The following is a 22,822-nucleotide window of genomic DNA, read 5'->3' as shown; positions in this document are numbered from 1 at the left end:
TGGAAGAGTGGCAGAGCTCCTCGCTTTCCCGTCCTTATTACGGGTTAACCTGTCTTAGGGGTTGGACGGAGGCATTTATGACGATGGTCCAGGTCAGGCTGAATGTGGGAGGCTGCCTGCAGCGGCAGGAAGGAGACCCCGCCTTCACGGGCTTGTGGGCGGGAAGACGCGTGGCCTTGGCTTCCAGAACCTGGACGCTTGTCCTGGCTCCACCGCCATCCAGCTACACGACCTTAAGCCAGCCTCTTAGCTTCCCAGGATCCCACTGGTTCCCACCTGCTCTGACATCCCACACTCTCACCCCTTGCCAAAGACAAATCTAATAGTTCACAAGACAAAACAGTAAGGTCGAGAACCAAAGTCAGAAGTCCACGTGGTGGGTAGGAGTTCTGGGAAGAAGGTGGTGACTGCGGACTAGAATCTCGGGGAAGAGTTTGGCCTCAGGTGTCCTCTAAAGGGCTCAGAACCCGAGTCCTTGGAGAGAAAACCTTCTAGAGTCAGATGGAGAGAACGGCCAGAGGAAAGGCCCCGAATAAGCCTGTGGTACTTCATTAAGAGTGAGAAGGCCTCTGTCATTTTAGTGGAGAGCATGTTTCCCACATCCCCATCTTTCTCTCTGAGTTTTTCAGGATAAACTGGGAATGGTTTTAGCATGTGATTTCAGAATCCTTAAGGAAAGCATCAATAGTTATCAAGCAATTTTCAGAGATGCTAAAAAAATTATGGAGGAATGGGTATCCATTCCATTGATTAACATATTTATGATAGATCATAAATTCGTCACATTCACTTGCATGTAGATATTAAACTCTTCTGAAGACAAACAGTATTTCATCCAGGTTCATATGATAATTATCCAGGGCTGCTTGTCTCTAGTTACAAGAACTTAGTTAAATGTGCTCCTGAATCTGACTATATTTTAAATAATCGTCTCATTTCCCTCACTAAGCAGTTGAGTTGTTCACTTGGAACCTCCAAACTGGTAGTGTTTCTCTCATTTTATGTAGTCTTCATGGCAGCATGAAAAAAAAAAATCTCACAGTCACAGAAATGGCTCTAAAATGCATCTTCTCTGGGCAACAGGTCTAAATATCTGGGACCATTTCCGTCAACACACGAGCGATTCCTGCGAGCTTACGGGGCACCCGTCAGCAACACCCCACTTCCAGCTCTTTGTCCCAGGAAGTAAGAGCAGAACAAAGTGGCTTCATCCTAATGATGTGAAAATAAAACAAGCTGTATAATTTACAGACTGAGTTGTGTCTTCCCCAACCCATATGTTGAAGCCCTAACCACCAGCGTGACTGTATTGGAGATGGGCCTTTAAGGAGATGACGAAGGTTCACTGAGGTCATATAGGTCATCCCTAATCAATATGACTGGGGTCCTTATAAGAAGAGGACGTTTGGAACACAAAGGCCACATGAGGACAGAGAAGGAGACTGTCTGCAAGCCAAGGGGAGAGGCCTCAGGAGAAACCAACCCCACCCACACTCTAACTTGGATGTCCAGCCTCCAGAACTGTGAAAACATTGCTTTCTATTGTTGAAGCCCCCCAGTCTGTACGGCAGCCCCCGCGGACTAATACAATAACACAAGAAAAGTGATCAATATAAACCAAAAAACCAACAGGAGGGTGTCTTCAAAAATGGCTGTGAAAACCTTGGAAAGATATTCCACCAAAGACCCGCTGGACATGAAACAAAATTGAAATGGTCAGAGCTCTCGCTCATTCCATCCCTGCAGCATTTGCTGGTGGGACGTTTAGATGTGAAAAGCCAACCGGATGGTCTTAGACGATTTGAGTGGAGGACAGGCTCGGGCACTGGCCAGCGCTGACTTGCTGAGCAGCTCTGAGTTCTCGCCTTCAGAGCTTCTCACCAGCAGAGACTGTGACACAGCCTGGAAATAAACTTTCCCAGGCAACACGTGCTGCAGTGAATAACTTGTTTGAGGACTTTGCTCTTATTAGTGCAACACTAATACGTATAAAATACATAACTAATAAGAACCTGCTGTATAAAAAAAAAAAAAGAGGCCATGTTCAATTTTAAAAGGTTTGATTTTCTCCTTTGGAGCTGAATGGCCGGGGAGAGGTGAGGAACGTGGGGAGACAATGTTTTCTTTTTCCTTGTAATCCACGTGCAAACTACTTAAACCATATTGCGGCAACAGTGGCTATAACTGTGCCATTTGTCTTATATATGGGCTGAGACCCAGGCCAGGACATGCAGCTAATGCTTCTATCCTTCAGAGAGCCATTCAGGGGGCTGATAGCCCATGGGTTCCAATCCCCACGATGGCAACAGCACCTGGGCACTTCCTGTGGAAGGCTTTCCCACCAGGAGCTCGAAAAGTTGGAAGATGAGCTTCTTAAGAGGTTTATAGGAAAAACAAAACAAAACAGACAAAAAGCCAAAAACCCACCACCACCACCAAGACAAAGGAATCTTATCAAGGAGTTGGTTCAGTCCACACTAGTGTGCAGAGGCGGGGAGGTAGCAATGTCTCCATCCCTACAGGAGGGAACAGGGAACCAGAATGAGCAAAATACAAAGAAAGAAAAGAAAAAGAGAGAGAGATGGAGGAAGGGAGAGAGAGGGGGAGAGAGAGGGAGAGAAAAGAAAGAAAAAGAAAGAAAGGAAGGAAGGAAGAAAGAAAGAAAGAAGGAAAGAAAGAAAGGAAAAAAGGAGGAAAGGAAGAAAGAGGGAGGGAGGGAGAGGGAGAGAAAAGAAAGAAGAAAGAGAGAAAGGAAGGAAGAAAGAAAGGAAAAAAGGAGGAAAGGAAGAAAGAGAGAGAGGGAGGGAGAGGGAGAGAAAAGAAAGAAAAAGAAAGAAAGAAAGGAAGGAAGGAAGAAAGAAAGAAAAAGAAAGAAAGGAAGAAAGAAAGAAAGGAAGAAAGAGAGAGAGGGAGGGAGGGAGGAAGGGAGAAAGGAAGCGGGGAAGGAGGGAGGGAGGGAAGGCAGGCCCGGGTACGAGGGCACACGTCGTCGACAAGACCATGCTTGCTGTCTTGGGCCATGAAGCCGTGACAGGCTCTTCAGAAACACGGCCTTCTGCTCTGCAGAGGCTCAGACAGGGCGTGGCCAGGTGAGGGGGGAAGGGCAAGCACGCAGGTCCCCTGGAGCAAGCCTTTAGTCCTCACCTGGTCTAGTCATTGTAAGTCTTCCCACTAAACTTCAGCAGAGACTGGCTTTGGGTGCTACTCCACGCTCACTGTCTGCGTGGTCTTGGGCAGGTAACTTGAACGTTGGATGAGCAGTAAGGGGATGAGACTACCGGCCTCCCAGGCTGGCAGTGACAGTAGTTCAGAGGCGTGCGTGCGGCGGATGCCCACAGGGAGAGCTGTGTTCCTGCCCTGCAGGTGCGTCCCAGGAGCACATGTGCTGTCCACGCCCGCCTCCATCCCCCCAGTCCTTGTGCCCCAACCATCCTGGCGACGAAAGCAGCTCACACTCCGAGGGCCTGGTACTCACTGTGTGACGCTCTAGGCATGATGAGTATTGTCTTCTTTTTCTCCCCAACTATTGTCATCCCACTCTGGAGAAAACGAGGGAGTGGATGTGGGCCGGGGTTAGAGACCAGGCCCCCGGCCTGGAGCCCAGGCTCCTGCAGCCCCTCTGCAGCTTCATCTCGCTCTGTCTCTCTCCCTCTCTCTCTCCCTCTCTCTCACTTTAACTTGAAGAGGAGATTCGAATTAATTCTCTGTGCCTTTCTCCACAGCCACTGATTTGGATAATTGCTTTTCAGTTAGTGTTCTCATGATCTCAGACCTTTTGTCCCCAGTCCTCTGGTCCTAAATAAGAGTAAGCAAGAGGGTTTCCATCCCCCCAGATTTGGATTTTGGAAGCTCTGGAGTAAGATTGGGGTGGGTGTGTGTGCATGGGAGAGAGAGAGAGAGACAGCGCTGTCACTGTGCTCTCCCTAGAGGTCTGCACCCTGAGAAGTGCTATCCGCTGCGCGTAGACACGTCGTCGGCACTGGGACGATGGCAGAGATGCAGCAAGCTCTCAGATGGTCTCTGACGCACAGCAGTGTGGAAGCTCGTCTCTACCCCTCTGGGGGCTCAGCTGAAGCTCAGTGGGAACGTGTGGCAAGTTCCTCTGGTTTCTGCTTCTCGCCCAGGACTGCGGAGGACAGAGGGGTCACAGCAGGGCCTGCCGGGGGACCCCACTCCACCCCCAGTGACGTGGTTACCGGGAACCTGCCCGCCATAGGCATTCACTCCACACACTCTGATCTCACCACCAACCCTGTGGACGGGAACTGCTGTCTTGGTTCGCAGAGACGTGCAACCGAGCCTTAGAGAGGCTGCAACTTTTTCTGACTTCAGTGGCCATCAGTGGCAGAGACCAGTTATGCCCCAAATTGGTATAAAACCCTGGAGAAAATACAGTGTACATGTAACGCCTGACTTGGGACCACAAACTGCAAACTAAGCATATGTGGTTAAAGTTCTTAATAAGTCCCAAATCTTCCCTTTATGGCTGTTTAAAAAGGCCTTAAAGCCATCAAAATGCTGTCAGAACCTCTCACATATGCACACACACACACACACAAATACACACACATGCACATATACACACACATACGCGCACACACACACGTACACATAAAACACACACATGCAGTATACACGCACGCACACACACGCACACATGTACACATGCAGTATACATGCACGCACACATACACATATACATGTACACATGCACACATGCACACATAAACACACAGACGCACACACACACTGTTACGGAAAGTGAAACATCCAAAGAGCTTCAGCATTGAACCGTGTTTTTCTTTATGCTTTACCACCTAACATAATTAAAAAAAAATTTTAATGTGGAACAAAAAATAAATCCTGTCCTAGAATAAACAAGGCTTCTAAAGGAAGGAAATGGAGGCAATTTTAATTTACTGTCAGTAGCAGCTTTTCCTTTAGTAGCATTCAAAGCCAATTAGCAAGTGCGGAGAAAAAAAAAATCTCAACATCGGGGAACTTCTTCATAAACAAAAACTCAATAATCCAGGGAGCCGAGTGGCTCCTGCCCAATTATCCTTTTACTGAAGCTACACAGGGCTTCACTGAGGAGCCGCCAACGGCACTCTGAAATGAGGCTTGATGGGTGCAGAAAACATCTAAATCCGATAATAATAGCCTACACTGGTGAAACGGTCTTATAGGCAGTGTCTTTGACTGCTCGCCGCATCCCTGAGTCCTTGATCTGTAGGTATCACTCTCTGCACTTCAGAAAGTGGGAAACGGAGGCCCAGCAGGGTGGACTGATTCACCCAAGATCAAGTGGCTCGTTGGGGGAGCCGGGCATCCCTATCTCTGATCTATGACCTCTTTTCTCATTCTTTCCCCCTTGAAATCCATGAGGATTAATGCCAAAAGGAAGGATTTGTGGAAACGCTGGAATTCAGACTCGTTTAATGGTTCTGTGGAGGGCAAGTATATTCAAATAAATGAGGCTTTCAAGTGTAATTCTGCCCCCCCAACCTTGTCACACACACACACTCTCACGCACACACACTCGCACTCACACACGCACACATACGCACGCACAGTCTCCTCAGGATGTTAACTAATCATTAAAATGAGCTCTGGATGGTAACTGTTTAATAAGGCTCATCACGATGAGCTAACGGTTTATGACAGGAAGTGTTTATTTTACTAATGTGTATAGATCTCCTAGCAATACAGCTGGGATTTTAACTCAAATTTAAAAAAAAATAATTGAAGAAGAGCTGGTAACTTGAAAAAGAGGAGAGAGAAGCAAGTCACAGAAGATGAAGCAAAGAAAGTGAGAGACAGAGCTGGAAAGGAAGGGGACTCTAGCAAGTACATAATGCGCCTCCTTTCCCTGACTGACAGCTGGCGTCCGAAGGAGCCCCGCGTCCTGCTTGGTGCCCTTGGAATAGGAGAAATCAGGTGTCCTACGGAAATTCTCTCCCAAAACGCTGTATGGGTTTTGTAGGTCTCTTCAAGCTAAACTCCCCCATCTAAAAGCTTCTTTACCTCTTAGGACTTTTTGCAGTCTGTGTTTCTGCACTGCCTATCATTCCACCCCATCTTCGGGGGGAATTTTATTCTCTTCCTCTTGAGTTTTTGGTTAGACTTTGACTCAAGCGTCTGCAAGCAATTGATGCATTTTTAAATGTCAACAATCAAACCTAACCCCATAGAGTTGTAGATTCATTCAGAAGGCACCTCAGGGACAGGTTCCCTAGTGGGAAAGCCACGGTCCTCAATGTGGATGTGTACAGACTCAGCCTCACGGTGGAGAGCAGTGAGAATTCAGCGGACTCTCCAGGGCTCTCTTGAAGTCACAGGGGGATGAGACTGCATCTCATTTCAGGTCTAGATTATGAAGAGTTTTATTTGTCATCAGCAAGAGCTTTATTTATGATCAGCAAGGACTTGAAGGAATGACATCTCATGTAATTGAAACTTAGGGAGGAAGAATGTAATTGCCATGCTTAGAAATGAGCTCTGTTGGCATAAAGGGGCCGTGGGTCACAGAGGGAGATGCTGAGGGTAAATCGGGAGCCCTGACTTCTCGTTCTGGCCTCGTCCCTAATTGCCCACGCACTGGGGGCGGCGGCGGTGCGGGGATGACCGTCATTTCTCCTTCCTCCCCTGTTTTTCTTTTTACCTTTTGCTGTTTGTAATATAGCAGTGTGTTCTGGAACTGTAAGAGCCTTGAGGGAAAGGATCGCTTATTTATCTCTAGAAAAGATTAAGAAAACCACTCCTTCCTTGGCATGTTCTTTTTTGTCTGTAAAGGGATAATTTGTGTCGGCGGGGGGGGGGAGATAAGTTTTTACATTTCATCACATCCCTTTATATGATTATTTTCACTGGGCTTTCTGACTTTTTTGTTGTTTGTGCTGTTCTCTAGTTACAATGTTTCTACTTCCTTTTTCTTTCCTAATCTGTGCTGCCGATGTGACTATACCGATGGTTTTCCCCTCTGGTGAGGTGTGGTGCAGATTCACTCACAAAATGATTTAAAATATCTTGCCTACATAATGGCTTAAAAACAAACTAGACGGAGATTTAAAATGAGCTCATCTGTTTCCCAAAGGAATTGATATTTATAATGATGGGACTCTTAGAAGTTTATTACCAAAAATGACTTAGTAAAGGATGGAACATTAGACGGAGCAAGTTTAAATAGTGGCATCTTATGTTTGTGCAGTCAGCAGACATTTGGCCTTCAGTAGTTTTCTCTGGCATCATGGCTCATCCACCTCCAGTTCTTTACTGGACACTCATGGCATCTAGATTCTTAGATGGTCAGAGGAAAATTAAAGTGACAGAGTTAAACAGAAAAGGAAGACTTCATTCAAGACTATTGCAATAGGAGAGAGAGAGAGATTGAACTCAACTCCAGTGAAACAAGAAGTGGGAACATTTTAAAGTGGATGAAACAATGGAAAAGTGAGGAAGGACATCAGGGGGTAGGGTGGTCATTGTGACTAGACCATCCACATTTGCTGACTGGTGCTTGTAGAAGTTGGTCCCCTATCTTCCCACAGAGTCTGGGAGACAGGGACATTATTCCCTTAGGATTATGTTCAAAGGGATGGTTCCCAGGTCCCCAAGAAAGACAGTCCTGGGTTGTAGAAGATTTACATCTCAAGGGGCAGAAAAAGTATTTACGACCGAAAGTTTCCTAAAGTAAGTACTTTAAGAAATGGGAATTGCTAACACATATATATGGAATTTAAGAAAAAAAAATGTCATGAAGAACCTAGGGGTAAGACAGGAATAAAGACACAGACCTACTAGAGAATGGACTTGAGCATACGGGGAGGGGGCAGGGTAAGCTGGGACAAAGTGAGAGAGTGGCATATATACACTACCAAACGTAAAGTAGATAGATAGTGGGAAGCAGCCGCATAGCACAGGGAGATCAGCTCGGTGCTTTGTGACCACCTAGAGGGGTGGGATAGGGAGGGTGGGAGGGCGGGAGACGCAAGAGGGAAGAGATATGGGGACATATGTATAACTGATTCACTTTGTTAAAAAGCAGAAACTAACACACCATTGTAAAGCAATTATACCCCAATAAAGATGTTAAAAAAAAAAAGAAATGGGAAATCAGCGAGAAGAGTTGGGAAGATGCCTGTGTGAAGTTTACTCAACCTGAGGGGGCAGGAAAGCAACCAGATGAAGCTTAATGATTCGTCTGATAGACGGAAAGTCTGATAGACAGAAATTGGTGATTTCTTGCAAAACTATGCGATTTATCATTGGTTTCTGGCACAAAATACAAGGGTTAGACAATCCTTGGCCAAGAAAAACAACTTTGGCTGCAGTCAAAATGAGAGGCATTAAAACAAAAATAAACAGAACGTGGTAGTGTCATGGGAAATTGTAAGAGTGGGCCTATGGCTGGAAAGGGCAACCAAAATTAATACAAAATTAATCCGAAGAAAGAAACATAGATTAAATTACCAGATTAGATGGACTAAAGTTTGCAGTGTTAAAATAAATAAACAAATGCAACCAAAATTAATCCGAAGTTCCCATGGTAGCATTTGCCTGAGGTACTTGCCTGAGTACTCAGGTACTTGCCTGAGTACTCAGGTACTTGCCTGAGTAACAGGCAAGAAGAGGACCACCCCCGTACCTTACACCAGTGTAACAAGAATCCCTCTGAGGACTCCTTGCCACTTTTCTCTTTCTTATTATTTTCCTGCTCTTTTCAAGAACACAGTTAATCACATGCCTCGGCCTCAGGGGTGGCGCAGAGCTTATCTCTCCTCCCAGCATTTACACTCTGGCTTTACCCCCCTAGTTGACTTCATATGCTCTTGGGTGATGAATAGTGGCTTTTAATCACAGGAAACATAATAAACTAATACTACTTAGTGCTCCTAGGGCACTTCTCATTTTCCAGTCACGTGAGAAGTCTTTGCTACCGGATCTTCATTGCCCAGTGACGTGAATGCTTTGGGCACTGTCTGTGCCCTCAGCCAGGGAGGTGAGCGGATTCCTGCAGTGTTTGCAAGTGTCACTGTGACCCCTCCCCCGCTCGCCGGCCAAGATGACTTCTTGGGCCAGATTGCCCTCCGTGAGAGAGGAGTGTCCTTTTCAAGGATGTGCAGTGTTACTGCGATTCCATAATTGGTAGGGGAAGTTGAGGTCAGGGGAGTTTGCTGAAGATTAAGAGCTCCGACCATATCTGTAAACCTGCCACGACCAGGAAGTTGGACACTTTGATTTTCCCTGTTCATGGGGTGGGAGTCGGGTGGCTCTGGATTTCTGCCAGAGTGTTACTGATGAGGCAGAACACAACTTTGGTTCAAGTTCATGACTTGTTCATAAACATATACTTAACTGATTTGAGATTAGGGACAGCTCTCTGAAGGCAATCCAAGTGTGATAATAGCCTCCCAACCAGCTGGATTCTTCCTATTTTTGCTGGTGTTGGTATTGTCTGGTGTTGTTTTGATTGGGTACCTGTGCTTACTGAGAATCTTTATAAATCACCAGTGATCATAAATGTTAGCCCTTTAGGAGGCAATCAAATAAATGTGATGGTGCCGTGTATATTACCGTCCTGGTATAGTCATCCTGAGAGATGGGTAAGAATGTGTCTACGAGGAAATCAAGGGATAATCTCTTCCCAGCCTCTGTTCCCTCTAGCTCATTTTAATTCACAAACCCTTGAATATAAACTTGTGTTTGGTTATCACTCATATCTTTTGTGTGACAGTTTTTCTGCAAAAAAACCCACCCAAACTCAAAGCAAGGTTTACATTCCCTGTTATTAATTTTTGTTTTCCAGCTGATCAACAGGCAGCTGAAAAGTGGGGCAGATACAGAGGACAGGCGTGTAGTTGGCTCACACAGACACAGCCGTTGGAGGTGGCATCCTTGGCTTGTTTTGGGGTGACAATGACTGTCACAGTCATCCCAGCCCGAGGAGACCAGGCAGGCGCATCAGTGCAGCTTCTGTGGTGGGTGCACAGAGCCCCCAGAAGTGCTCCCGGTTCGGAGAGAGACCATCGCCCTCCTGGCACCAGCCTGAAGTGGAGGAGGTAAGAAAGGGGCCGTGGTGCAGGAAGGTGCGGGCTGTGGGTTAGGAGGCACCTTGCAGGGGGACGTGTCTCCCAGTGTCAGCTGGGTCTGGACTCAACCGTCCGTCAGGTGTCTGGCTGGCTGCGGCGACTGGCCAGTACACAGCTGTGTGTACCTGTGGAAGCAGAGCCATAGCAAGGGAGATGGCGGCGGAGGGGTGGGGAGATTCTGGATGTGCTTTGAGGGTGGAGCCAATAGGATGTCCTAGTGGATGGACTGTACGGGGAGAGAAGGAAGGGATTTGGGGATGGCTTCGTTTTTCGTGGTTTTTGTTTGTTTGGTTGGTATGAGCAACTCTAGTAAATGGAACTCTCATTTACTGAACGGGCAGGGTGGTGTCCTGTAAGCTAAAATTGGAAGGGGTTTCCAGGAGGACCATCTCAATGGCTGTGTCAGAACTACTGAAGGTCAAGTCAGGAGGCTGACGGTTCACCGCTGCCTCTAGGCAGGCACATCGGGGATGGTGGTGAGAACGGTTTCAGTGAGGTGGTGGAACAGAAGGCCTGATAGGAATGGGTTTAAGAAGGGCTATAGGAGGAATTTAAGAGAGAGAATAGAAGACCCTTCTCAGGCATTTTACTGTAAAGGAAGACAGACAAATGCAGCTTGCAGCTGCAAGAGGAAAAACATGATGGGTTTTGTCTACTTTTTAAGACGGGAGAAAGCATAGCACTATTGCAGATTAATGCACACAGTCTGGTGGAAAAAAAACAGTGCTGAGAGAGGAGGGAGGAGAGGGGCTGGTGAATAACCCTCCTTAGGTGGGTGGGTGGAGGCCTGGTGTGCAAGAGGAGGGGTCATCTGAGGAGGGAAGGTGAGCCCGGGGCGATGGTCAGTGAGCTGCCTGTGGGAGGGCGAAGGGGTCAGGGTGCACCTTCCTGAGCTCGTTGCAGGTGTCACGCTCCCACCGGCCTCCGTCCGCCGGCACCAGCTCACCTGGAGGCTGAGCACGTGAAGTGGGAGGGGGTCTCAGGAAGGTTGTGCCCCCTTTGCTAGATGCTTCCCTGCTGGAGTTAGAGAACATTATGTGGGAACTGGTTCAGGATTTGGGGAAGACTTGCCAAAGAAGGAATACGGGAAACAGAAATGTGGATGAGAATGTGTGTGTGTCGGGGGGGTGGGTAGTGGGCAGGCCTCATCCTCCAGAAAATGCAAGAGGCTGGGAAACTGTACATGAGAGTCCATTCTAGGGGTTAGCTGTTGCCTAAAACTAAAAACGAGCTCCGTTCCGTGGTGTCATATCTGGCCACCTTAGAAAAAGGTGAACTTTTTAAAAGATGACATTTAAAAAATGTTTTTACATTTTTTAATAATTTGTTAAAGGTTACTTTCCATTTACAGTTATTACAGAATGTTGGCTCTATTCGCCGTGGTGTACAGAGCCCATCTTACACCCAGTAATTGGTACCTCCCACTCTCCCACTCCTGTATGGCCCCCGGCACTGGTAACCGCTAGCTTGTTCTCTATAGCTGCCCGTCTGCTTATAAAAGGTGGCATTTTACAACGTAGCAGCGGGTGAACTTCCAGATGCAGGTGTAAGGAGTGGCTGCTGCTCAGAGCCTGCCTTGGGCTGTTCTGAGTGGCAAATAAGGCTTATTCGGAGGAAGGTTAGAACTTCTGCCCCACCCCCCCATGGATCAGAATGTCCACTTTCACCCAACGGGGAGGTGCACAGGACAGTCAACGAGAGAGCCCGGGAGAGTTTACAACCCGGATCACACGATGACTTCTCCATTTTACAACACTTAACCTGATAGTAAGGCAGTAGAGGAAGGTTCAAAGGGGGAACCCAGCAAGGGAGCCACCGCCTCCATGGAGTAGAAGGCAGTCGGGGGTCTGGCCACGTGGAGCTGGCCGTTGGCAATGGCGGGACCCAGGAGAGAGGAGGTCCACGTCCATCAAGGCCTCCCCTCTGTGTGTCTAAGAAGATGGGAGTGTCACAGACAGGAGCGGGTCAGGGAGGAAAGTCATGCACCTGTGGGCACGTCAATTTAAAAGTCCCAGTTCAGGAGGCTGTAAGATCCATGAAGTTTGGGATTATATTTATTTTCTCCACCATATCAAGTTTCCAGCACAGTGCCCAGCAAAGATTTGGTGCTCAATAAATTTTTGTTAAATATTTTTTAAAATGAATGGATGCATGCATGCATGAATGAATGACTTTAGGGTGCTTCTATCATGCTGACTCTTGGAATGATGGGTCTCTAGCCCAAGACTGAGGTCCTGGCTGGAGAGGGAAAAAGAAATCGTGGTGCAGAGTTAAGTGTTGGAAGCAGGTATCTGCCTGAGGGTGGCCATGAAGCTTGTACAGAAATGTATTCTGTTTCTAAAAGGAAGGGTATTCTAAGTGGCCTGACACGCTGCTCTTCGGTATGGCTGATGGAAATACTCCATAGTTTGATTGTAAAACATCACTTAGATTTTGATTTGTAACCTGATCACCCTCTGAGGCATAAACTTGAAATTGTAAATATGGCTTCAACCCTTGAATTTTACCTAGTTTTCAGGAAAGAAGAATAATGAACACCTAAGATGTATCACTATGATTGCCCAGAATTGAAGTGGCTGTTTAGTTTTCACAATCCCATCATTTCATCAGGCAATTTTTACTTTCCTTGTACTGCCTGTTTTTCTCCTGCAGAAAGTTTGCGGGGTGGGGTGGGGGGGATAATGCATCTTGCTGGAGCGCAAAGCTCTTGTTTTTTCCTTCCAGTGAAGGTTTTTGCTGTTCATATTCGAAAATCAAGCCCAGATGGACTCTGCAAGTTGCTAAAATCAATATAGAGAAAAACATTGATGTACTGAAAAGACAATTCAGGGAACTATTGAACATGATTGAAATGTTTAATGATCTTTACATCTTGAAGACCAGGATTCGAACCATAGTGAAACCTGGACTTTTGTAATGAAAATTTTACTTTAAAGCTGTAAACTCTTAGGCACTACTTCATGGCAGAGAAGTATTCGAAGAAACCTGGGTGAGAGCTTGTGTCCCTTTGAAAGGACGGTTCTTGCTGGACATCTTGCTGACATGAAATGTCACGCTCACACCTAATTTCTTCACATTATTAGTGTTCGCCTCCCTGGGCAGGGTTAGGGTGTAAAACTGTCACCTTCTTTTGAGCACCAATTTGTTCTCTTAACAGTTTAATTCTCCTGGGTGTTCTTCTGAGTCTTTTGTTGTAATATTAACTGTTTCCTTTCTCAGACGTGAACTTGGAAGACAGTTTGGGAAGGACTGGGTGTCTGCTCAGAGACTTTGCATTTGAGGCCGGCCTGTCACCCATCGTGTGGGTTACCAGCTCGGTCCTGCAGAGTCTGGAGCCTGACGGGCGCCCTGGGTTTTGGCTTGAACAGCCCGTGGGGTCCCTGAGTTGAACCAGGACTTTTAATGGAAAAGTTCTTGGGGGGAAATCACTAAAGCAGTGGAGAGAATCAGAAACGTGTAGGCATTGAGCCGGCAGCTGGCGGGGCCTGGGGTGTGTCCCAGCTGGATCCCAGCTGTGCCACCTGGAGTCCGCTGCTTCTCCATGGCCTTGTCTCCTCGTGGAAGGGGTCGTCAGGCCTGCCCGACAACGAGACAGAAGGTTTTAAGGTGTGTCCAGAACGAGGCCTGAGACTTAGCAAGGCGGCATTCCCTGGAATGGGCACAAGGAAGGCTCGTACCTGACTTTTCACTGCAGGCACACAGAAATCACCAAAAGCGATAGTCAGCGCTCAGACATCACCCTAACAATACCTGCAGGGTTTTTTTTTTTGAATTTGGATATTTCTGATGATAAGAAATATATGCATTGAAAATAAGCAAAGCTTTGACGTGGAAAGAGAAGCATAGACAGAGAACTTCAGAGCAACAGTTACACACACATTTTCACAGGGGCACACCTGGCGTGACGGGCACGTGTGGGGAGCGGGTACCTCCCTGCGCTTCAGCGTCTCCAGGTCACCTCCCAGTCTAAGGGCTGCGGAGCTACCGTCCTCCTCGACTTGGCACCCCTCTTACTTCTGGTGCCCACGCTGCTCGGTGCTGCCGGCAACTTCCCGTCCTCGAGGCACTTATTACAACTGGAGGAAACTTCGAGCATCTGCAGTTTCTCCAAGTTGGGATTTTAAGCGGGTGTTATTCTCTGCATATTTCAAAGGGTTTGCCGCCTCCTCGTGTGCTTTGTGCCAGATGCCCGTTAGGGAGGACTCCCTGATTCTCTCCGGGGTTGGCCCTGTGTCTCTGCACTGGCTTCCCTCTTTGAGGGCTGTTGCGTTTGCCTTGCTGCTTCTGTTGATATTTTATGCTCGCGATTCAGTGCAGGGACATGGCCATGCCCCAATCCGTGTTCCAAAGAGTATATTTCAGGTTACACTGGAATTGAAAAGGGCCTTTTATTGTGCAGAACCATGGTTCTTTAATACTCAGTGAGTAATGGTAAATGCATTCTATAGGCTCCATATTCTGGGATAATTGTGCTCAACTAATATATCCCTGCAGTCACGTGGGCTAGAGAAGCACCTGTTGCCATCCGGCTACAGCAGGTCCCTCTCATCTGGGGGGGATATGTTCCAGGACCCCAGTGGCTGTTGGAAACTGCAGACAGTACTGACCCTATATATACTATGATTTCTCTGATTTGTACATACTTTGTTAAAGTTTAATTTCTAAATTAGGCATAGTAAGAGATTAACGACCATAACTAATAATAAAATAGAACAGTTATAACACTATACTGGAATAAAAGTTATGTGAATGGGGACTCTCTCTCTCTCAAAATATCTTATTGTACAAATTTAATGCCTTTTCCGTCTGAACTAAGGATTATCATGCAGTGGCTGTAACTTTGGCAGTTTGAGGTGTGACAGCAAAACTAGCACGGGTTTCTTTTTCCTCCTTCACAATTTCACAGGTAGAAGATTCGTTCTTACTGTAGATCTTAGTCGGGAACTTTCACCTTTTCACTTACAGGAAGCACTTTCCTCCTCTTGGGCCTGTCCAAATTGTCAGCGTCACTCCTCCTGGGCTTTGGGGTCATTATTAAGTAAAAAAAGGATCACTGGAACACAAGCACTGTGTTACTACCCCAGTCGGTCTAATAAACGATCACTACTAGTGACTAACAGTTGGGACTTGCTGGACAAAGGGGTGATTCACGTTCCAGCAGGACAGAGCTGACACCTCAAGATTTCATCATGCGACTCAGAATCGTTCACAACTGAAAACTTCCGAATGGTTTACTTCTATAAATTTTCCATTTAATGTCTTCTTACCAAGGATGACTGCCGGTTACTGAAGCTACAGATGAGGGGGTTGACTGTACATCTTTGGTGAGAGTGGTGGTGAAGCTGGTGAAGATGCTAATGAGCATGACGGCAGTGCCACTGGCCATGGGACTGCTCAGTGCAGGGACCCTGCTCTGCACGCATCTTATTTAACTCTCCCCCCACGTCATGTAAAGTAGGTGTTATTTTATAATGAAAGCTTAAGAGAAGTTTTGGTTGCATTGCTTACCTGTGGAAAAGCCAAACTTTGGACCCAGATCTGGCGGGGATCTGGGTTCCGCCTGCCTTTCTCTGCCACCTCTTCCCATGGAGAAAGTTCATGTGAGTGGCAGCCCCCCTCTTTCTCATTTCCCCCTACTTCCTCTCCTGACTCTTACTCGGTTCTTAATTTACAACCAGACATTCTTTGTAAGTTAAAGTATAGTTGATTTACAATGTTGTGTTAATTTCTGCTGTACAGCAAAGTGACGCAGTTATACACATATATACATTCTTTTTTATATTCTTTTCCATTATAATGGAAAAGAGATTGGATACAATTCCCTGTGCTATGCAGTAGGACCATGTCATTTATCTATTCCATATGTAATAGTTGGCATCTACTAATCCCAAGCTCCCAGTCTATCCTTTCCCACCCTCCCCCCGCTTTGGCAATCGCAAGTCTGCTCTCTATGTCTGTGACTCTGTTTCATACACAAGTTCATTCGTGTCATACTTTAGATTCCACATATAAGTGATATCATATGTACAACCAGATATTTTAATCTTGAATAAGCTCTAATATGAACCATGCTGTTGGCTTACTTTAAGCGTGAAGCACTTGTATTGCTTTGGGTGTGCGTAGGTGGCTGGATGTTGTGGACTTCATGTGTGTGTCCCGCCAGATTTGTATGTTGAAACCTAACTCCTTAGGTGATGGGAGGTAGGGCCTTTGGGAGGTGAGTAGGTCATGAGGTAGAGCCCTCATGATGGGTCAGAGCCCTTATAAGAAGAGACTTCCTTTCTCTCTGCTCCCCGCCTTGTGAGGACACAATGAGAAGATGGCCGTCTGTGAGCCGGGAAGAGCCTCACCAGACACTAGATCTGCCACTGAGTGACGGTTGCTTCATGATGACTGGCGCTAACCCAGTGCCCTGCACATAGTGAACAAGTAAAGCTCGCAGAGAATCAGTGTTACTTCACTCAGTTATTCAGCACTTGAAGGTGTCAGGGTTGCTGCTCAGGACCCTAAGTTCCGTGTAGCAGGTCTGGTGGATGCTGTCATGCGTGGCCAAAGACCCCTTCAAGGGAGGGCTGGCCGCCCCAGCTGCCCAGAGAGCAGTCCACACGGAATCTCCTCTCTCAACCCCTTCAGGCACCACCACAACTGCGGGCTCTGCCCTTCCCACTAGCCACAGGTTTGGCTGATGGATGCACGGGAACAAACACCTGGACATCCGGGGGGCCCATCCAGCCGCGGAACCCCCAGGGGTTAGTAAGCCGTCCAGGGACTTCTGCTCTGTCCATTCCTGCTTCCCTTTCCCCCATCCTCTGCTTAATAAACACCCTGCAGGGGCCTCCCTGGTGGTGCAGTGGTTGGGAGTCCGCCTGCTGATGCAGGGTACGCGGGTTTGTGCCCCGGTCCGGGAAAATCCCACATGCCGCGGAGCGGCCGGGCCCGTGAGCCATGGCCGCTGGGCATGCGCGTCCGGAACCTCTGCTCCGCAACGGAAGAGGCCACAACAGGGAGAGGCCCGCGTACCGCAAAACAAACAAACAAACAAAACACCCTGCAGAGGCTGCTTCCCCAGAGACCCAACCCCCAGCCCCATGGGGCCGAGTCCAGACTGGTCATTTCTTCAGGTCTCGTGTCTATGAATTCCCAAAGGTGCCCTTGGGTGATTGTGATCAAGGAACTGTAATGAAGAGGCATGATTTAGGACTTTTCTCTCTCTCTTTTTTTAATTGAAGTGTAGTTGATTTACAATGTTGTGTTAGTTTCAGGTGGACAGCAGAGTGGTTCAGTTATACATATATATATATATATATTCTTTTTCAGATTTTTTCCCTTATAGATTATTACAAGATATTGAGTGTAGTTCCCTGTGCTATACAGTAGGTCCTTGTTGTTTATTTATTTTATATATAGTAGTGTGTATATGTTAAGGATGTTCTAGTAAAATACGTCCTTAACAAAGTAAGGATCAGTTATTAATTATAGGTATTTTGCATTTACGTATAAACAAAAAGCAAAACTTGTACTTGAAGCAGATTATAAAGAAACGCCAACACCGAGGAAACGTTGGAGGCCTCCCCCTTCCTAACCTGGAATCAGTCTCCCTTCTGCACACTTTGTTTTTTGCTGGTTTTATCGAGAGTGTGGTGCTTCTTGCTCCTACTGCTCTCAGTCCGTTTTCTTTCAGAACCCAAAGCTGTCGCGACACATGTAAAGACTCGGCGGCTTGTGTTTCTTTGTGTCCTAGGATGCTTGATTCTTAGCTTAACCCAGTTCCACGTTCGTAACGCAACAGAATGAAACAGGATGCTTTGCTGCGCTCGCGGTATTTGTCTTTCCCGCGGAAACCGTCAGTTACGCCTCCTTCCAGAGCTTGTTCCGTTTATAACAAAACACTTCCAGCTTGTTCTTCTTTCTTCCCTTGGTTCTTTTATTCTCTGCTCAGACTGTGCCAGAGCATCGCAGTGACCCTGGGCCATGTGAGTACTGAGTCCTCGTCCGTGTCCTATAGGCAAGCCAGTTCCTAGAGCCTGGGGCCCGTGTTTAGTCCTCACCTGCTGGCGCCGCGAGCAGCGTGGGACGCGCGCTCGGTGACTTTGCCACACACGGAAGGGTGAAGGAGCTTGCAGAGCTGACGGAGGGCGTGTGTTGGATCATCTTCTCAGCTCGCTTCACGGATCTTAAGTCTGTTCCGACTTTCACGGGGCAAAGGGGAAAACAGGAGCTTGAAGCCGTCGTGTAAGATGTGGCTCCGCCTTCTTGGATTGGGGTGGACTCCTGACGGTTTCTGGAAATCTCAGTCAATGAGGGCAGGCACAGAGAGAAGGAGGGGGAGAGAGAGAAAGAGAGAGAGATGGAGGGGTGGGGGGAGGGGGGGAAGGGGCGAAGAGAAGGGGCAGGGTGGAAATACCAGACAGTGGATTTGGTCCCAGAGTTGCTACTAGCTTGTAAGGCTCTGTGCGTGAATTCAAATACCGTTTCACTTCTGGGGCACTGCATCCCCGTGGGGACTTGACCACTGGGCTGCACCTTGGTCAACTTAGAAAACATCATCCCCTTTATATCAGAGACTCCCAACCTCAGCACTATGGACATTTGGTCCAGATGGTTCTTTGTTATGGGGGCTGTCCTGTTTGTAGGATGTTTATAGCAGCAGTCCTGGCCTCTGATCACTAGATCCCAGTAGCATCCACCCTCTGTTGTAACAATAAAGTATGTGTTCAGATGTTGCAAATGTCTCCTGCGAGAACCACTGACTTAGGTGAATGGAGCTGCATGCAAGAGTGCACGGGTGGATAAAGAAGATGTGGTACATGTATGCAATGGAATATTACTCAGCTATAAAAAGGAACGAAATTGGGTCATTTGTAGAGACGTGGATGGATCTAGAGACTGTCATACAGAGTAAGTCAGAAAGAGAAAAACAAATATCGTATATTCACGCATATATGTGGAACCTAGAAAAATGGTACAGATGAATCCGTTTGCAGGGCAGAAATAGAGACACAGATATAGAGAACAAATGTATGCACACCAAGGGGGGAAAGCAGCAGGGGGGTGGTCATGGTGGGATGAATTGGGAGACTGGGACTGACATATATACGCTAATATGTATAAAATAGATAATAAGAACCTGCTGTATAAAAAAATAAATTAATTTAAAAAAAAAGAGTGCACAGGTTGTAGAAAGGAGAGTGGGATGGTGCACCAGCCCCCTGGCCAGGTGCATTTGTGCAGTGCACAATCTCCACCACTGTACATTAGTAGTCCTGCTGGTTCCCATACTTCCTGTGTCCCAGCTGCATCTTTTCCATTGGCTTCTCTGAGACATCCCTAAATCCTTATGGGCCCTTTCTGCTTCCTCTAGCTTGAATTGTTTACTTTTATTTGTAAGCAAACTAGTGTCTTCCTCTTCTTAGGCTTCCCTTCCTCTGGTTCATCAGAAATTTTGCAAAGGGCTTCCCTGCCTATGTTAGCACAAGTAGCTACTGTCTCTCTTTTTAAACTTTGTGCAAGTGTGAAAGTGTTTGGTTTGGAAGGTGTTATCCGAATTCAACACTCATCAAAGCTCTTCCTAAAGGGGTTTGGCCTTTTTTCTCTGACCTTTTATTTTTGGAAAAAAAACGCATCTTCGACACCATATTTCATATTTGGTTTCCTTCTTTCCCCTCATTAGCACTATTTGATCTTTGACTAGTGAGAAAAACATGGCACGAAGCACATAATTTCCTACAACTTGAAGAAAGTCAAATTAGTACGTATGAGACAGGAAAAAATAGAGAAGAGGGGATTTGCCAGTTAATTGAAAATCATGTTTATATTTGGAATAGTATTTCTCAGACTATCAGAATCGGTGGTCTAAAGGAAATTTATCTTTAAAAATTGCCATTAGAAAAACAAAAGTCAAGTAATCATTTCAACAACAGTGATAACGCTTCTAATTATATCATTGAAAGGGGCGGCAAGGCTTGCCTTGCCCTTCTGCAATATCTTTAATCAAGATCCCCGCAGACAGTCCGGGTGATAGGTCAGATTCCACGAATACCTAGTTTCTTTTCTTTATTTCCCCGGAATGAACAACTCTGACTGATATGTATAGGTGGTCAGGATAGCAGCAGGTGTTTGGTGGCTCTGTGGTACAGTCTTGGATATTTTATGAAACGTGGCCCCAGGAGTTACAGGGCATTTTCTTACCACGATAACTGTGAGACACTACATCAAGGAGCGTGTATCACACTCCAAGCTCCCTGAATGTCTCAAAGTGCGAGGTGGCAGGGAGTGAAACCCTACTTCACGTTTCCGCTGCAGTTGGATCTACGAAGGGTGTTTGCATGTTGCATTGTCACCTTGGAATGTGGCTCCAAAGAGGCTCCTGAATGTGTCGTCCTGTTTGGTCCAAAGAGAAAAGGACACAGAAAAGAAAAGGTCTTCCCCGGGTCGACCTGGCGCTTCCGGTCATACTGGCCTCCTTTTTCGTCCTCGGGCCCTTAGGTTCTGCTCACACCTGAACGGTTGGACTTTCCTTCCTAATTCTTGACAGGACGAGCTTTTTTCATCTTTGACTCCTGCTCCAAATGTCAGCGAGGCCATCGCTGACCTGTTGTTTCTAGAGGGCGCCCTCCCTGGGCTGTGCCCTGTCCCCTCATCCTGTGCATTCCCTTCAGAGAATGTATTTCCTTCCTAGAGTCTGCAGTGACCTTGTTTGCTTACTTGTTGATTGTGTTTTCTCACTAGACTATGAAATCCACAGGTGTGGGGATGGGTTGTACAGCTCTGTTTCCAGGGCCTGGCACATAGTAGGTGCTCAGTAAATTGGGCTGCATCCCTAACTGGCTTCCTCTGCCACTAGATTGTGTCTTTTTAATCCTGTGAATGCATTTGGTCTCTTTTTTTGTCTTTTTCTAGATGGAAAACTAATTTTAGAGGGAGGGCATTATTTTGTACTTCTTCCTGGGAATAATTAACTGGTTTATCATAGAGTTTCTTTGAAAATGATGGGAGGGTTTGATGGCTTCATGCCACCCTTCAGAAAAAGTTCACTGGGAGGAAACGGGGCAAATGGATCATTGGTGCATGCAAGTCCAATTTTCAGATAATTTTTAAATTACTTTTTAATTCTCCAATTCTCTCTTTATCAACTGTTTGTAGGAAATCACACTTTTGGATGAACGAACACATACAATTTCAAATTCTAGGCTCTCACAAAAGTATTATTCACAGTTGTTATGGACTGAATTGTGTCCCCCACCTCCACAAATTCATATGTTAAAATCCTAACCCCCAGTGTGATCACATTTGGAGGTGAGACCTATGAAGAGATAATTAAGGTCCCTGAGGTCATAGGGTGGGGCCCTAATCGCTGTATAAGATGTGTAAGAGACACCTGAGATCCTTGTCTCTCTACATCCACACACAGAGAAAAGGCCATGTGAGGACACATCTCAGGCCAAGGAGAGAGGCTTCACCAGAAACCAACCCTGACAGTACCATGATCTTGGACTTCTGGCCTCCAGAACTCTGAGAAAATAAATTTCTGTTATTTAAGCTAGAAATAGCTGTTACAGCAGCGCCAGCAGACTAATACAACGATGTATACGTAACTTTGGATCAACATTCAGCTTACCATTCTTATCATCAGTTCTGTGTTTTATTTCAGTGAGTAAACTTTGAACCATTCCCCTAATTTTAATTTGGGAATAATGCACAATCCAATACTGAAAACCAAACCTCAGTTCCAACAAATGTGAACAGTAACACTCACCTGACTTGAAAATACCTTGAACAGGATGAGTTGTGAGCTGTCCACAAAAATACAGCTGATTCAAACTGAGCGTAGGTGTGATCTTTAGGGAGGTAATGATTATTAAGATGAAATGAGATTTCTATAAAAACTATAATGAATGCTAGTATTTCAAATGTTTGAAATATGTGTAAAAAATCATTTCATTGCTCTTTCCTCTGAAATGGAAATGAATGGAAAACCCCTTGGTGGGGTCCACATTATAAAATATAGAGTCTCCTTTACTTTCTAATTTTATGTTTGGAGACAGAACCTCCTCATGGGTTGGGCTGGGGGTCCAACAGGATTGTAAAGGACATGACCTTTAACCTATCCTGAGTCTATGAAGTTGCATTTAAAAGCAGATAGATGCACCTCTAGGTTTAGTTTTGAAGATACTGGGGTGAAGGGGATGCGCTGGGTGACTTCCGTTTGCTGCCCTAGAGCACATCTCCCCTTCTTGACCCTGGTCCATGCCCTGGGTACTGACCCCCACAGGCTGCATCAAGAGCTCCCTTTGGCCTTGGGCCTTGGCTGGCTTCAGGTGATAGGGAGCGCCAGTGAGAGGTCAGAGAAGGGTAGGAGGAATCCCAGTCTCCAAGGTGTCCACACCCTAATCCCTGGGACCTTGCGTACGTGTCACTTTATATGGCAAGAGGGACTTTGCAAAGGTGATGAAGCTGTGGATTTTGAGATGGGAAGATTATCCTGGATTATCTGGGTGAATTCAGTGCAATCACAAGGGCCCCATAAGACAGAGGCAGGAGGATCACAGCTAGGAAGGTGATGTGATGGTGGAAGCAGAGATTGGAGGGATGTGGCCGTGAGTCAGGGAAGACAGGGTGCATCTAGGAGCCGGAAGGAGCAAGGAACAGCTTCTCCCCAGAGTCTTCAGAAGGAACCAGTCCTCCCGACGCCTTGATTTTAGCCTCGCAGGACTCATTTTGGACTTCTGACCTTC

The sequence above is a fragment of the Pseudorca crassidens genome, chromosome 21, assembly GCF_039906515.1.
Source record: "Pseudorca crassidens isolate mPseCra1 chromosome 21, mPseCra1.hap1, whole genome shotgun sequence".
Classification (NCBI taxonomy): domain Eukaryota; kingdom Metazoa; phylum Chordata; class Mammalia; order Artiodactyla; family Delphinidae; genus Pseudorca; species Pseudorca crassidens.
The sequence above is the reverse complement of the archived record's forward strand: the minus strand, read 5'-3'. Positions refer to the sequence as shown.